General features: G+C 42.2%; 2 long non-coding RNA genes across 13 annotated transcripts in view; one reads left to right on the plus strand and one right to left on the minus strand.

Annotated features, from left to right (window-relative positions):
• The window catches only part of LOC104913048 (uncharacterized), a 59,809-nt gene extending 51,876 nt beyond the window's left edge, over positions 1 to 7,933 (minus strand). For 2 of the 12 annotated variants that reach the window (XR_014886206.1, XR_014886200.1), the window contains exon 1: positions 7,312 to 7,932. This is a non-coding gene — a long non-coding RNA (uncharacterized LOC104913048). Of the gene's footprint in view, positions 1 to 5,020; positions 5,206 to 7,311 lie in introns of all 12 variants that reach the window. The other 10 variants (XR_014886208.1, XR_014886201.1, XR_014886202.1 and 7 more) reach the window with 7 other exon arrangements.
• LOC146543504 (uncharacterized) lies at positions 6,683 to 14,644 on the plus strand. Its single transcript, XR_014886209.1, has 2 exons — positions 6,683 to 6,798; positions 12,571 to 14,644. It is a non-coding gene; the product is annotated as an uncharacterized LOC146543504 (long non-coding RNA).
• Positions 14,645 to 14,987: the final 343 nt, after the last annotated feature.

Here is a 14,987-nt window from a genome sequence, read left to right on the forward strand (position 1 = left end):
CCCCTCACCTTTCCTTTTAGATAAAGTATGTCTCATTTATAGAAGATACCAGTTATGAAGTGCCCGTGGCTGGAGCTCCAGGTATGAAGGTGACAGAAGTGACAGCAGTGGTAATTATCCTGAGAAGAAGGTTGGGAGTAAGAGGGCTTCACTGCCTTATAGAACTGAATTGTCTGGGATTAAGAAGTGAATTTATGTAGTGTATTAAGCATTGTCCTTACTTCTCTTCTGCATGAAATGGGTGGATGTTTTGAATAGCCAACTTCCAGATCCTGGGGAGAAGCTGGATAGGAATTTCCCATACATCCATTACTCTTTTCTCAGGCAATCAAGACCTTGGCCAGGAAAATATGCAATAACTCACAGATACAAGGTATAAATGCAAAGGGAGTGGAGAGCAGAATTTCTCTCTGTGCAGATGACACTCTGCTATACATCACTAACTGGCACGTCAGCACGAGAAGCCACTGAGCGGGTAGAGAAAGGCGGCTTTGCTGCTGGTTACAAAATAAGTCCAAACACAAGGCTTCAGGGAAGAGACTCCTTCCTAGGGGAATGCAAGACCTTCAGTCATGCAAATGGCTCTTACTTGCTTGGAATTCAAACAAGCCAAAAGTTCTTTATTTTATTAGTTTAAATGAGGTCTTGGAGACCCTCTTCCATTTCCTACAGAGCACAGCATACCGTGAGCTGAATGCACCACCTCATGCTCTATCCTTTTTTAACAATTATCAGATTAACATAAAATCATTTGTCCCACTTCTGCATTGCAATCTCAGTCTCATAAAAGTCTGTAACTGTGGTTGTTCCTTAGAGCATTCAGAATTCTGACTCATTTGAATCACTTTTGCAGATTCCAGATACTTAAGATGGGCAAAACCGAATCTTCTCTCTCTTCTCCCTACCATCCTCACAGTGCAGTTGATTAAAAATCTGTATGCAAAATGCAGTGGGTGAGGCACAATCATAGTGAAGCGTAATTATATCCAGGATAATGAAGATATGCAAGGCATTCCTCCTTGATCTGGTGCCTACCTTTTGTGAAGCTCTGAATCATGCTGGGCTCACTTTCTTCAGTGCTTTTTTTTTTTTTTTTTTAATTATTATTATTATTGCTGATGCTGTTGGCAATGATAATGTGGAAGAAAGGTTGGGTTTTACTTTGCATCCCTTGTTATCGCCTGGCACATCATCAGCTGATCTGCTCTGGGCAATGACCAACTTCATGAAGAAGGAAAGCAAGGTGCTCTTGGATCTCTAGTTGAATTTGTTATGATTCGCTCCTGTAAACATCGTATTTGTCTTGTAATAGGATGTAACTTCATCCTCAAGCCATTTACAGACAGATCAGACAATGTTTTCTTAGAAAAAAACCCCACAGCACGTATACGTGACACCTGTGATATTGTTACTACTGGGCATAACCTTTCTCCTCGAACAGTGCTCATTCCAACAACTGTGATCTTCTCCTGAAGCCCTTCCCTTGTTATGACACTTCCTCCAAGAACACGCAGAGGAAATGCAGTGGAAATTTCAGCAAACGAATCACAGAGGAGCAGCGGACAGAAATATTACTGATCAATGGCAAAAAAGATTAAAGGTAGTACCATCTTTATGGCACTCTGCCGAGCAATGAGTGAAGAAGATCAAAGGGATTATCAAGTGCAAAGAGAGAGCTTGTGGCTATTAAGCTGCTAAAAAAAAAAATTCCTGTGGGAAATAGGAACAAAACTCTTAGCAAAAGATAAGAATCGGATTTTCTTGTTTCACAAAAGTGAAGATGTTGGAGGGATAGGTATCAGGAACCACACAGCCTTCTAACAATGACGTGAGGGCAGGGAGCTGGCCCTTAAGGAGCAAAGAGAAAGAGATGTGAATCACAGAGGATATGTCAAGGAGAATGGGTGGAAGAACTGCAGGCACCAGGATGGGAAGGTCTCAGTGAGGAGCACAGTTCAGGCATGGCAGAGGAGGAGGAGTGCAACTGAGATGCAGACAGATTTTAGTGCTTAAATTGTATTTTGCACAGTTCTGACCTGACTAAGAAAGGCCATAACAGCCTCTATGTATGTTTAAGGTCTTTTTGCTGAAGAGGATTTAGCAGGTTTAAAGTTCAATGTATTTTAAATGTTTTTGTGGAAGAATAAAGGGTGAGCTGGATTAGGAATCTTTTTACACTCTTTTACAGCATTTATAATTAACTCTAATTTTTTTTTTTTTTTTTTTTTTGCTACTCCTACTTTAATCTCCTAATTAATAAATGGCTCAATAAATCACAAGATCTTTTGTCCATGGAGAAACCTACATTTACTGTCAGAAATACTGCACTCTAAAACTGGTAGTAGACTACTGGCCACTTACATCATCCTGCTCTGACTTTTTTTTTTTTTTTAATTTATACTTAATTTGAAAGTGTATTGGATATAATGCCATTTAAAACCTTTGTGCAAACCCTCCTTGGCACTAAAGAGCTCTGGCTGGGATGGTTCGGCATTCCCAGCAGCAGCACAGCACTACCTGTGGCAGATCCCATTCCTGGTGGCTCCATGACTGGGAGGCCCTGGGAGGACTTTCCCACAGCACATGGATATGTGGGCACTGTTGGGATGCATTCACAGCAGAAATCCAAGAAAAAATCCTTAGGAAAATACAAGCCTTGCAGTAGCGCTTTGCTACATCCCACTGGATAGGGTTGGCCATTTGATGCACCATCATCAACAAAACATTTAGAAGGACATTCCTAGACAATGTGTCTCCAGCCATCATCTCCCTAGTGCAATATGTTTCTGCAGGAAGAGCCTGCAGACTTTGGCATTCATTAGGTGGACTTGAAGCAGCACTTTACTCCTGTCACCACCTCCAGTCTGCCTCCTTCCTCCCTAGCAACATTATAATAAATATTTACCATTCTGTGTTCCCTAGACTTGACACATAAACACCTCTCACTGTTCTGTCCAGAGGGAATTGAGGATTCTTATCTTCATTTTCTGAGTGTGGATGTGAAAGCAAAGACAGGTAGGGCAAGACTTTGCTGCTAAAAGCATGCATCCTGCATTAATCTTGGCAATGTCTGTGACTTGGCAGCCCAGTGGCATATCAGGACATGTAAAGCAGCCCAGCATTTAGTGGTCAACATGAGGGCCAACCTGCTTGCAACCCTTACTCCTGCATTTCTGCATAGGGAACCACAGCACAGGGCAAAGCTCAGTGGTTTGCCTCTGACAAACCAGTAACTGCTATCAGACCATGAGGATGATGGGGAAGAACAGCTCCTTGGAGATGTGCTACAGCAGTACACATCTGGAGGGCTCTCGGCATCACCTGGTGCTGGCTGCTGCTGGAGCAGGTAATGGATGGGATGGACCCCACAGCTGTCCCCATGTGGTTGTTTCTTACAATTTACCATCCATAAAAAGAGAAATCTTTATTATGAATGGTGTAGACTGGGTTCTCTATCACGGCTGTGTCTGAAAGCTGCAGCTGCTGCTGTTGGCTGTTCCTCCTGGGGAAGGCTGTTACAGTGCCCATGGAGATGGGAGGGTGTGCAAGGCAAGGCAGAAAACCCGTTTTTGTTGTGCAAAATAAAATGCCTCTCAGAAAAGTTGCTGTGTTGAGAAAATGTTAGCACTGCATTTAAGACAGCCCCTAAATGTCAAGGGAGCATCAATCATTCCCTTTATTTACACTAGTAAAAGACACAGCCTCCTATATGAGTGCTGATAAAAAAAAAAACAACACAAGATGTGCAACTACTTTTGTGTGAATTCTTACTTATACCAGAAATATTTCAACTGAAGCTGATCAGCTGAATATAAACACTGTTGTAGCTGCACACATAGGCGTGAAAAGGAAAGAATTCCTATTATCAAATAATCCACAGCTCTGAAGACTACAGTTCCCTGCACCAGCACATTTCTAACCATTCCTAGTGAGTGATGTGTGCAATAGTTTTGGGAAGTGGGTGAGTTCCTAATGGAGGATGTAAGGTATTCATCAGATAACAGGTAAAAGAACATTAATCTATCTTTCAAAGCATATCAGGACGAAAGGAAAGGAAAGGAAAGGAAAGGAAAGGAAAGGAAAGGAAAGGAAAGGAAAGGAAAGGAAAGGAAAGGAAAGGAAAGGAAAGGAAAGGAAAGGAAAGGAAAGGAAAGGAAAGGAAAGGAAAGGAAAGGAAAGGAAAGGAAAGGAAAGGAAAGGAAAGGAAAGGAAAGGAAAGGAAAGGAAAGGAAAGGAAAGGAAAGGAAAGGAAAGGAAAGGAAATCATTAGCATGCACACATTGCCTCTGCTGGATCAACTCAGCTGAGCTCAGTTGTGCCTCCTAATGCTTGCACTGCAAATCACTGCTTGATAGTCCTAACATTTGATTAATAATAATAATAATAATAGTAATAATATTTGCTGATGGGAAAAGACAGGATGTGATTCACTGTGAGCAGAATTCTTGGGTTTTCTATCTAGCTTGCACACAGGATCACAACACTTCTACAAATGAAGCCCTTAACTCCTTTTGCCAACCACAGCCAGCAGTAAAACAGGTAAACCAACAGCAAGGTCTGCCTAAAAACAGCTCAGGGAGTCTTAACACATCATTATTGCACAAAGCAGGAAAGCAGTGGAATACAGAGGAATAAAGACAGGGAATAAACTCTTGCTCAGTATATACAGGAGATGAATAAACTGTTCTACCCAAATAAAAGTGAGGACACTTGCTACTATCTGTAAAGCTCCATCCTGGGCTCCAAACCCTTCTTTGGGAACTCTACAGGGGGAACCCTCCCTTGGCCCCTTATCCCCTGTGGATAGTGATAAATCACTGCTCTGAGTGATAAATTCTGCTCTGGGGTCTCCAAACACAGGGAGAGCTCTTTCTTCAGGCATCATCCTGATGCAGGAGTAGCTCAAGCATTGCCAGAAGATGAAACAATACCTCAGTGCTGTTTGATCTGGATATTGACATGCGGGAAGCCGTGTCCCATGTCAGAAACGCTGCCGTTGGAAGGGTTGGGTGGTAATTACCTGATGGTGCTTTAAAGTGAAGTTTCCTGCTGAGATTAAGCAAAGGAATGCAACAATATATGCATATTTTGATTCAGAGAAGAATAATCAGGAGACGTGAGGAAGTGAAGGAGTGCGATCCCAGTCCACCGAGCCTCAGTACACAGAGTATGACTTTTCAAAGAAGTTACTTCAAAGGTAAAATTCTGGAGAACAGAAGGCAGATGCATCAGTGTGAATCAGACAATATCGAGGAACCAAGCTTTAACAGCTAATTAATCAAGAGCATTCCTTGCAGTATTTCCAGCGCTGCACTCACAAGGACGCAGGGCATTCAGCTTCGCGGCGGAGGATGGAGGCAGCTCCATGGCTGGATGCCCCCACGCCTCTCCCCAGTCCAGCAGCAGCTCTACACCCCATTAAGAGCCCAGCTCCCTAAGGGGAACACGTCAGCACCGAGCAGCCCTCGTGCTTTGCATCACTTGCAATCTCGAATATTCGAACGTAGCGGAACACTGAAACTTTTTAAGGAGGCTTTGGGATTTTCATGATCACAAATATGGCATTCAGAGTGGGTCAAATCAAGGAGATTGCTCCTGATCAGGGCAGACTGCGAGCCAGGTGAAAGCACGGTTTGGTTCACTCAGTGCTGGTTTATCAAGGGTTTGTCATAAATTGAGGAACACTCAGATGGTGCCCAATAAATATGAGTTTTAATCAAAATTTGATTGCAGAGGACATAAACCAGCACAAATGTTGCCAGCACAGTTGCTCCACCAAAAGATCAGGATGAGCAAACTGAAGCCATGGCCCAGAATGACCCCTCTCTTGAGCAGAGCTCTCCATTTCCAGCCTGGAAACTGCAGGGCAGGATGGACAACAGCCCGAGAGAGAGCAGCCTCCTGGGGCTGGGGATGGAACGGCAATAAAAGTGTATTCTGATGTGATCCAAAGGCACAGCCCAAGTTATCACAACAAAATTAACTTGCCATTAGGGCTTGCAGGAATCAAAGAGGAAGATTTTGATTTCTAAAAGCAGAGTCAAAGGAAAACAGAAGCGGGAAAAAAATATATTCAATCCTCTTAAAGCCTGACCTAAAAACCTTGCAGTGTAAAATATGCACTGAAATATTTATGTCAGGTTTCTATGGCTGAACATGTGTGTGTGTATACGACACATGGCCTGTGTTTCCAGAAGCTGAAGGTAATTTGCTGATATTCAACTTTGAAACAATGCTGTTCTTGCACCAAAATGGATCTTTTGGGTGCTCCTACTCTGGAAGTGACTCATCTCCCCCAGCACGTCAAAGAAGAGAATCAGTCATAGAATCATAGAATCATTAAGGTTGGAAAGACCAGTAAGATCATCAAGTCCAACCATGAACTCATGCCTATGCTGGCAATGCAGAAAGGATGGAGCTAGTGGCCGGAACTTTCACAAAGGCAAGGAAGTTTCTTCCCTTTGTACCAGCAGCAAAAAGACAGCCCCTGTGCAGAGACAGCCAACACTGAGGGAAATAAGCGATGAATTCAGATCTCATCCATGGCATGATGATGGGGAAAAGGCAGAGTAAAGCCACACTGGGGATGAGTCGCTTCACATTTTAAGAGCGTAACAGAGCTGAGTCTATAAGGGTGTGCCTGCTGGTTTCTAAGGAACGGGCTGCTATTTATGCAGTCTGTTTACACATTCTCTTGGCTCTTTTCGCAGAGGTAACACTTTATAATGTGAGCTCCCTTTCTCTTTTCCCTCATATTCACACAGACATCCACTACGAGCAGAGAAGGCAAAGATTTCTGTAAGTATCCCACATAGGTATGTCTTAAAGAAAGATATTTCAGGTTGTCAGTGTGAAATTGTCATAAAATGTACAGAATTATTATTGTCTGTGCATTTCTCTCTCCTAAGAGGATTGTGTTAATTAAACAAGAAGAGATTATCAAACTTTGTCTACAGCTGATAAAATCCAACTACAAATTAAAATGCATGTTAAAGCTAATCCATCACAAACTGAAAAATTAAGCTAGCTCATTTGTAATGTTTTTAACATCCTTTGTCCTTCAGACAGTGCCTGAATACTGGAATCTGGTTTAGTATTTTGCATTTTAGTAGATGTAGAATTCAATATCCAATGCAGTTTCTAACAGCTCGTCCTCTTTGCACATTTAAGACTATGTCAGTAATTTACGTTATGTTTTACAAATGGAACTGTAAAAGAGAGGGGAAAATGTAAGCAAGCTGGGTTAAATTAAACACTTGCCTCCTTCCAGTGCCAATGAGTTTTGAAAAGTTTCCTCTCGTTATTACATACCTCTCCATGATTCACTGCAGCAGAAAGCCAAAATGCCACCAAAGAAAGGCCTTTCCTTTGTTATTGTTGGAACAAGCAGGAACAAAGAGTTCTAGAAATTCAGAGGGAGATCCAATGGTTCCCAGCCCTGCTTGCACGTATGAGCATGAGTCATTCCAGCCGTGATTAGCCACATAAAAATGAGGAGGGAGTTGGTCCAAAGTGGCACACCCCAACCAAGGCCCTGCTAAAGAAGGACTTGAAACTCAGGGGTGCTAAACTAAAGCACTGCATCTTCAGAAATTCCTCTGATGCTAATAACTAGAGAGCGCTTTCTTCTGGCACAAGGCCACCGCAGTCAGAAATGGTGTTGGGTCTGAGGGTGATGATAGCTAAAGGGCAACAAAACTGATCTGAAAAGATAACAGAAAGGCTGTGCAATCTGGAAGAAAAATCACAGCTCTCAGCTGCAGGACGCCGGGTCTCTTCCTCGGTTTGCTGCTCACTCACGTTGTAACCCTCAGACAATCACAGCCCCACAGGTCCTTTTTCTATTCCCATTACTTGACATTTTGAACCCCTCTTGAACAGGGTCTTTGCTTCACTACAGTTTGGTGATGCTGAATGTTAATCTTGGTAGTGACCTTTAGGGCTTATGATGATTCAAATAATAATAAAGCGAGGGGGAAAAAAAAGTACATGGTGCCTTTCAATATACCAGTCTCACACCTTTTAAAGCAATTGTTTAAAGGACTTGCTCATTGCTGAGGTATTTATTGCTTTAGTTTCTGTTTTTGAAGGATATCACAACTCTGCTGAATCACAATTACCAAAAGCACAGCTTTCTCCTCCTAAATTGAGATCACAAAAAGCAGACGCCTTAGAAAATCCAAGTCTGGCAGAAAGAAGGGAACATGGGTATAACGTATTTGCCCTTAAGTCACAATCTTCATTCACCACATAGCAATCAAGCACTGCCTTTGTTCTTTCCCCTCCCCTCCTGGCCTGAGTATGTTCTGTGGTCACATCCTCCCCCAGCAGGCTCCAAGCTGCAGATCTGAGGTCTGGAGGTGCCTTCACTCTGCACCTTTGCTGCTGCAGTCCCTTCACCTCTGCCTTCACCTCTGGACCTGGGACACTCCTGCAAGAAGCATCCACTAACCCACGCACCTAACAAACCAAGGCAGGTTTGTTCCAAGAGCTTGGGCCAGGTTTAAGCTCTGTTTACACAGGAGTCTTTTTAGACCATCTCTGTTCATCCTGCATCAGGGGTAACTGTGCCGTTGGCCATACACAGGGAGCCAACCTCTCCCACTACAGCCATGTCTTGACCCAGCATGACCAAGGCACAGCTGGCTGATGTCTTGTCTCAAAAACTCACAGCTTGAGTTCAGCTGATTTGTTAAGACTTGCTCTATGTCCCTCCAGGCAAAAATTAAGCTCCTGTTGAATGCGGAGAAGAATAGATGCACGCCTCTGGCTTTGCTCCAGCTTAAAGCGAGTTAATTCCTCATAGTTCTAAGAATCAGAATAGCAAATTCTACACACCACTGCAATTGCTTTGACCTTGCATTATGATTTGTGCTGGAGTAAGGTCCATTTAGAGTACAAAGCACAAGGGTAGTATTTATTTAACTGATTATGCTGCATTCTTGTCTTATGAATCACCCTCCACAGATGGTACTTATGCTATGTCCTACTTTCTCATTTGACAAACGACTGCTCTAAGACTCTCATATTTGGCTCTAGCACGAATGTAACTGCATTGAATGCAACAGATTTATTTTTTATTTATATTGGTGTCAACAAAGTTGGACACAGAGCCTGTAAAAGTAAAAAAGTGCCCCAAATATCAGTAGAATTCAATATGGCACATTCATTATTTATAAAATGATTGTTTCTGTTGCAGAATATTATTGATATTGTTATTTTGTGAGTTTTCCACATGTACAACTGGTACATACAACTGTACATAGTCAATACTGCTTGAGATTAATAAGACTGGTAGAATGCTTTTCAATCAATATATTCTCTCCAAAGAATATGCAATAGTGCGTATAGAGGAATTGATTCTGTTTTCACAGAGGTGTAAATAAAAAACAATTCTTATGAGTGGAAGGAATTTTAAACGCAGGAAACAAGAAGGCCATATGTGTTGTAAAGATTAACATATATTTTAAGTGCAACTTTGTGGCGCTTTGGAGACCATTTCTGGATTGTAGTAATTATATGTTCAATAAAAAGCAGCTTTCAGATATAGAACCATGAATTGCTTCTAGTGAAAAAGGAAAAAAGAAAGATTTCTTTTACCCAGAAACAGGTTTGTCCGCTTACTCTTGCAAACCCTTCCTCTCTCAGGAAGAGCCAGTTTACATGAATAGCACCACCAGGAGCAGAATCTAGTGAGAATTAGCTGTTTAAAGACTATATGTTCCCATCCCATGGAACTAAAGAGGCTTTAGAACTCATATATGTCATGTGAATTTAAGGATGTCATCGATTCTTCCAGCCACACAGTTCTGGGGAGCTGTTGCAAAGTAATAAGTTGGGGCTTAGACAACTTTGGAGAAGGAGACTGTTAAGTGAAATGGAAAGTATATTGCAGTCCTTCAGTGGAGGAGGTGCCATCTCTGGATGGGCTGCTGGATATGTGTCCTGGACACTGAAGGGAATCGACAGCCTGGTGGCACTTTATCCCAGGTATTTAGGCATCCTGGCCAAGCTACAATTTGAATAATTGCATCCTTCCCACCTCTGCTGTTGTTATATTTTCAATCAGATTTAATATTCTTCATATCCTGTCCAAAACAACAATGTGCTATAAAAATAGCTATATCGTATTTTTTTTCTTTTTAACACAAGTGGCTGTTTTTCAGCTGCAGCCTAGGGCTTCTTGCAGATGTAAAAAATATACGAGTAGGGCCTCATAGCTATATTCTCTTTTCACATCACCTGTAACACCAAATCTTCATGCATTAACTCAGGACATCATTAGTTTTTCCTATTGCGTGCCCAGAAACAGAATAACTCAGGGCCTTCTTGCTTGGCACCCTGTGAATGCGTGATGACAGTCCTAACTGGGAAGTATTTGCACCCTGACTGCCCAGCACAGTCCATGTACAACCAATGCCCAACAGTAGCAGAGACTCTTGGCCAACGCCACCCACAGCTCCCCATCATGAGGCAGCCTGCAGACCTCCCTCCTGCTCAAGTTCCTGTAACAGAGACCAAATGGGGATCTGTTCATGTAACTTTTCCCTTTGACTGGTTAATATCTTCACAAGTTGAATTTGAGTGCAAACTTATTTTGCCTTTTCATGATGTTTAGAATCAAAAAATTGTTTGAGTTGGAAGAGACACCTAAATGTCATCCAGTCCAACTCCCTGCAATGAACGGGGACACCTACAGCTCCTACAGAGCCCCTTCCAGTCTAACTTTGAGTGTCTCTAGGGATGGGGCATCTACCACCTCTCTGAGCAACCTGTGCCAGTGCCTCACTACCTCTATTGTAAAAACCTTTTTCCTTATATCCAAAGTTTAATTAATCTTTCTCCAACAAATCACTGAAGCAGCTTTTTTTTTTTGTTAATACTTACGTATTTTTAAAGTACATTTTATTTGAAATGATGCAGAGCAGCTGCTATAATAGCATGGCTGTTTAAAGCTGGATTGCTCTGCGTCTTGTCTTTGTGCTTGCCTGGAATGAGCTCCTTCACCAGGAGTTAAGGCTGCAGTGAATTTGGCAATGGGAAAACCTTGGGAGTCCCTCCAGAGACAGGATGCCATTTAGAATTTGGATTTCTGTCACTGTGAGCCTGCCTGCTGGGATGGAGACTGAGTCCCTGCCCAGAGCGTCTTCCAGCAAAGGGAGACAAGAATCAAGCAGAGGCAAAAAGCCCCAGGACTCCCAGTGATCACACAATACATAGCTCCGCTTTGTCTCCTTTCCCTTCCCTTGCTTTTTTTCCCTTCAAGGATGGGTCAGAGCAGATGAGCTTCCCAGCAGCAGTGCGAGCTGAGAAGGGATTTTGAAGGAGGAGAGGATGGCAAACTTGCAGGGAGAGCAACTCCCAGCCTGGGGTGTAGAGGGGGGCATGGGAAAACTTGGGCTGTTGCAAGGGCAGATGAAGGAGAGTAATAGAAAATTCTTGTGAGCAGACCCTGCAGTCTGGAGAATGCTCTAGAAGCACTCAGAATGGGCTTTGCCTGACTTGAGACACACAAGTAACTCATACTAAGAGAGCTATGCAATTAAGATTAAGCTTCTGGCTCCACCAGAAGCATATCTACCATATGCGTCTGACATCGGTATGGAATACGATACAGCAATAAAGTATAAGGCTCACTTTTAGGATGGAAAGTATTATTATTTCCACCAAAATATAATAATAATCACCTGGTTGAATTCAAATACATGACAGTATCTTCTTGAGTGGTGACCTTCAAAAACAAAGGAAAAATGTGGTGGTCATTCAGGATTAAGAATTTAACCATTTCCAATTAGCACATGGGAGAGCATAGCTCCAGAAGAGAAGCAGTGGTAGCTTGGGGGAAAGACATTTCATGCTTGAGGACCTGACCCTAGAAACAATCGTGAGATCATTTCTTGATGCATTTCATAAGCCTACAGAAAAGGTTGATGCATACAGAGAGGCAAAATTCCCACTCTAAAGACTGCTGGCTGCAGCACACTCCTAACTCTGCTGTAACCATGCTGCAATGACTGGTATTCAAATAAATTGTCAGCTCCTTTCTGCAGCCACTATTACCCTTTCTGTGCATGAAAAGTTAATGGATGTTTCATTTCATCTGCTGCTTGTGGAAGTGAAGTGATCTTGAATATGCCATACTCACAGCTTGAGGAGTAATGGTAAAATACAACTTGCATGCTTAAGCTTGGTCTATATTTGAATTTTTGCTAGCCCAGCTCTGCCACTTAAGAGCATGAGGGAAAAAAAAAAAATCACACCTTCTAGCTAACGTAACAGTGATGTATGAAAGTCCTCATATATATTTGCCAAAACCTCTTGAAAATCTGGTTTAATTTATCAGCAAAGAATTTTATTTTTGATGGAATCTATTTCTTGCTACAGAAGATTGACGTTGGAACTCTGTCAACATGACTATGAAGACAACCTTAAGTAGTCAGCAGCTCTACAGCAGCATTGCAGAAACCTATGAGCTATGCTCCCAGCTTTGCTGTCTCCTTGCCAGTCCTTTCCCCAAATCTTAATTCGCCTTCCACAGATGCATCTCACTTTCTTTAATTTGTTTTGCAGAGCGGCCCCACGGCTTGAAGATGGGTTTGTTGTTAGATGAAGCTGTACTGGGAGACGCAAGTTTAATGCATTCAAAACGCTACTGGGTGTTGTGTCCACAGGAACAAAGCTTACCCAATAGGACTTGCTAATGAGATGTAAGTGGAAAGCCCAGCAGAGTGCTCCCTAAGCAAACCGCAAAAAATAGAAATCATGATGACATCTCTGCCTTTCCTCCAAACAAAAGAATTTGTCAGATTAAAAATACATATAGCTTTCATCTTTAAAAGGTGAATGAAGAATAAAATTGACACAGAGCCAGTGGTGAAAAGAGCAGGGTTTGGTGTATGCCAGTGATTTACGTATGTGTAAAAATAAATGTTGAATCTAAGTGTGTTGTGAGTGTCTGAAAGTGAGAGAAAGCAAAATAAACCAGTGTAGTTCTGAAAAGCTGAGGCTGGTTCTCATCCGCTCTGGGGTAATTTCCAGCAGCAGAAGGCTCCTGAGAAGGGCACTCAGGGGCTCTCCCAGGCATTTGTGATATCTGCTTGGCAGCTGCCTCCCTTCAGAAAAAAGCATCTGTGACAGCAAAGGGGAAGGACATCTCCCAGGCAAGTAGAAGTCCACTTTGCAGCACAGCTTAGAATGACAGCTGAGAGATTTTGAACTCGGTGTACTTGGTGAGAAACCAAAACAAAGGAGATGAGGGCAGTGAGCTGCTTCTCAAGGAGATCTGCCCTTGTTTGTACAAAATGCTGCTGTCCAAGGCTATGAGATCTGCCTTGGTCATACCCAGTCACCAATGATGAATGCATGTTCGTAGGTGGATGGGTTAAAGTTATCCCCCTTTATGTCATTCATCTATTGCTGCTGTGATCAAAGGAGACATCGTGGCATCTTTGCAGCTCTACCACTGTCAATGTCCATGTGTCTCCACCCAGAGCAGAGGATTCACTTTTGGGCTGTTACTGTAGTGCATCAGTTGTGGTGCACCAGAAAGGGGGGCACATGCAGAAACAAGGCTGATGAAGGCAAGAAACGATCACAGAATCAGAATGACTTAGATGGAGGGGACATCAAAGATCACCTAGTTCCAACCGCCGGCTGTGGGCTGGTTGCCACCCACTAGGTGATGCCCACCAAACAATGCCCACCTCCAGCTCACAAAAACAAAAACCAGAAAGAAGTCTGTTCCTTTCCATAATTCCATTTAACTAAAGTTCAGTTGTCTAGAGGGGAAATCTCCTGCTCTTTTGTTCTCTGGTCCAATTATCTTAATAAACAAATCCTCTGGAGCAAATTCATAAAAATAAATAGATAAAAAATACTCTTTGGTGAGTAGATGAAATGACAGTCAAAGTGAGGAAACAACAAGAAAGCCACAGAAGAGCAACGCAAACATTATCAGGGAGAAAACGATCAAACAAGGTTCCCAAGGGATTTTAAATGCCACGCTCCACTTTGAATGCACATGTCTCACCAATAAAGCCCTTTCACACTCCTTTCTCACAGCATGAGGAAGGCAAAGGTCTAGTTAAATCTCTGCTCAAATATGAATTTTAAAGATAAAGACCTACTCTCATTAAATATCCACGTAAATACACGCAGATTCATGCACACACTGAATACTTTCCAGCCTTACTAGCATTCTCCTTTCTCTTTAGGATAACAAAACACTAATTGAAGGCTTGACTTATAACTAGACTTTGATGAATTTCGGTTCCCTCACCACTGACAATGTGACCTCGAGTCAGACAAATCTGTCTCTGCAAGCAGCTTCTGGAATTTTATACGTAACAAATGTTGAGCTTATTTGAACCGCTGCCTTTCATAATGCATTTTATTTAAAGATGCTTTTAAGTTCTTGAGGAATTTTCTTTGCAGATAGGAAAAGAAACCTTTTTGAGCTGAAATGAATTTTCTTTTTTTTTTTACCTTTCTGCTTGCAAAAAAAAACCCACAAAACCCACTGAAAACAAACAACAAACAAAAACGCACAATGCAAACCAAATTATATATATATGTATATTCACTTGGGCTATTTAGGAATACACAATTGCAAGAAAATCAATAATAAATGGCTGTTTTTATTTTATTAATGATGCCTGTCATTTCTAAGATCACATCTGAGCAAGACAGTAGGGACTTCTCCCTGCCAAGTTCCCTTTCTGCCCTTTCTCTCCAGCAATCGCTTGCCCTCTCCTGTATGTAAATAATGGGACCAGCTTTCCTGCTGCTCTGATGAATTAGCCCTCTGTCACACGTTGGGTAGTATCACATGCAGGATGAAACCAGTTAGGACATTAATTACAGATGTCAGATCTGTAATTATCAGTGGTGTTTGCCGGTGTACTGCAATGCACAGCATACAATTATCTTTGAGAGGAAGAAAATAAAGGCAAAACTAGAATTCTAGAACAGCCAACTTTCAATTAAAA

The sequence above is a fragment of the Meleagris gallopavo genome, chromosome 13, assembly GCF_905368555.1.
Source record: "Meleagris gallopavo chromosome 13, MGAL_WU_HG_1.1, whole genome shotgun sequence".
NCBI lineage: Eukaryota > Metazoa > Chordata > Aves > Galliformes > Phasianidae > Meleagris > Meleagris gallopavo.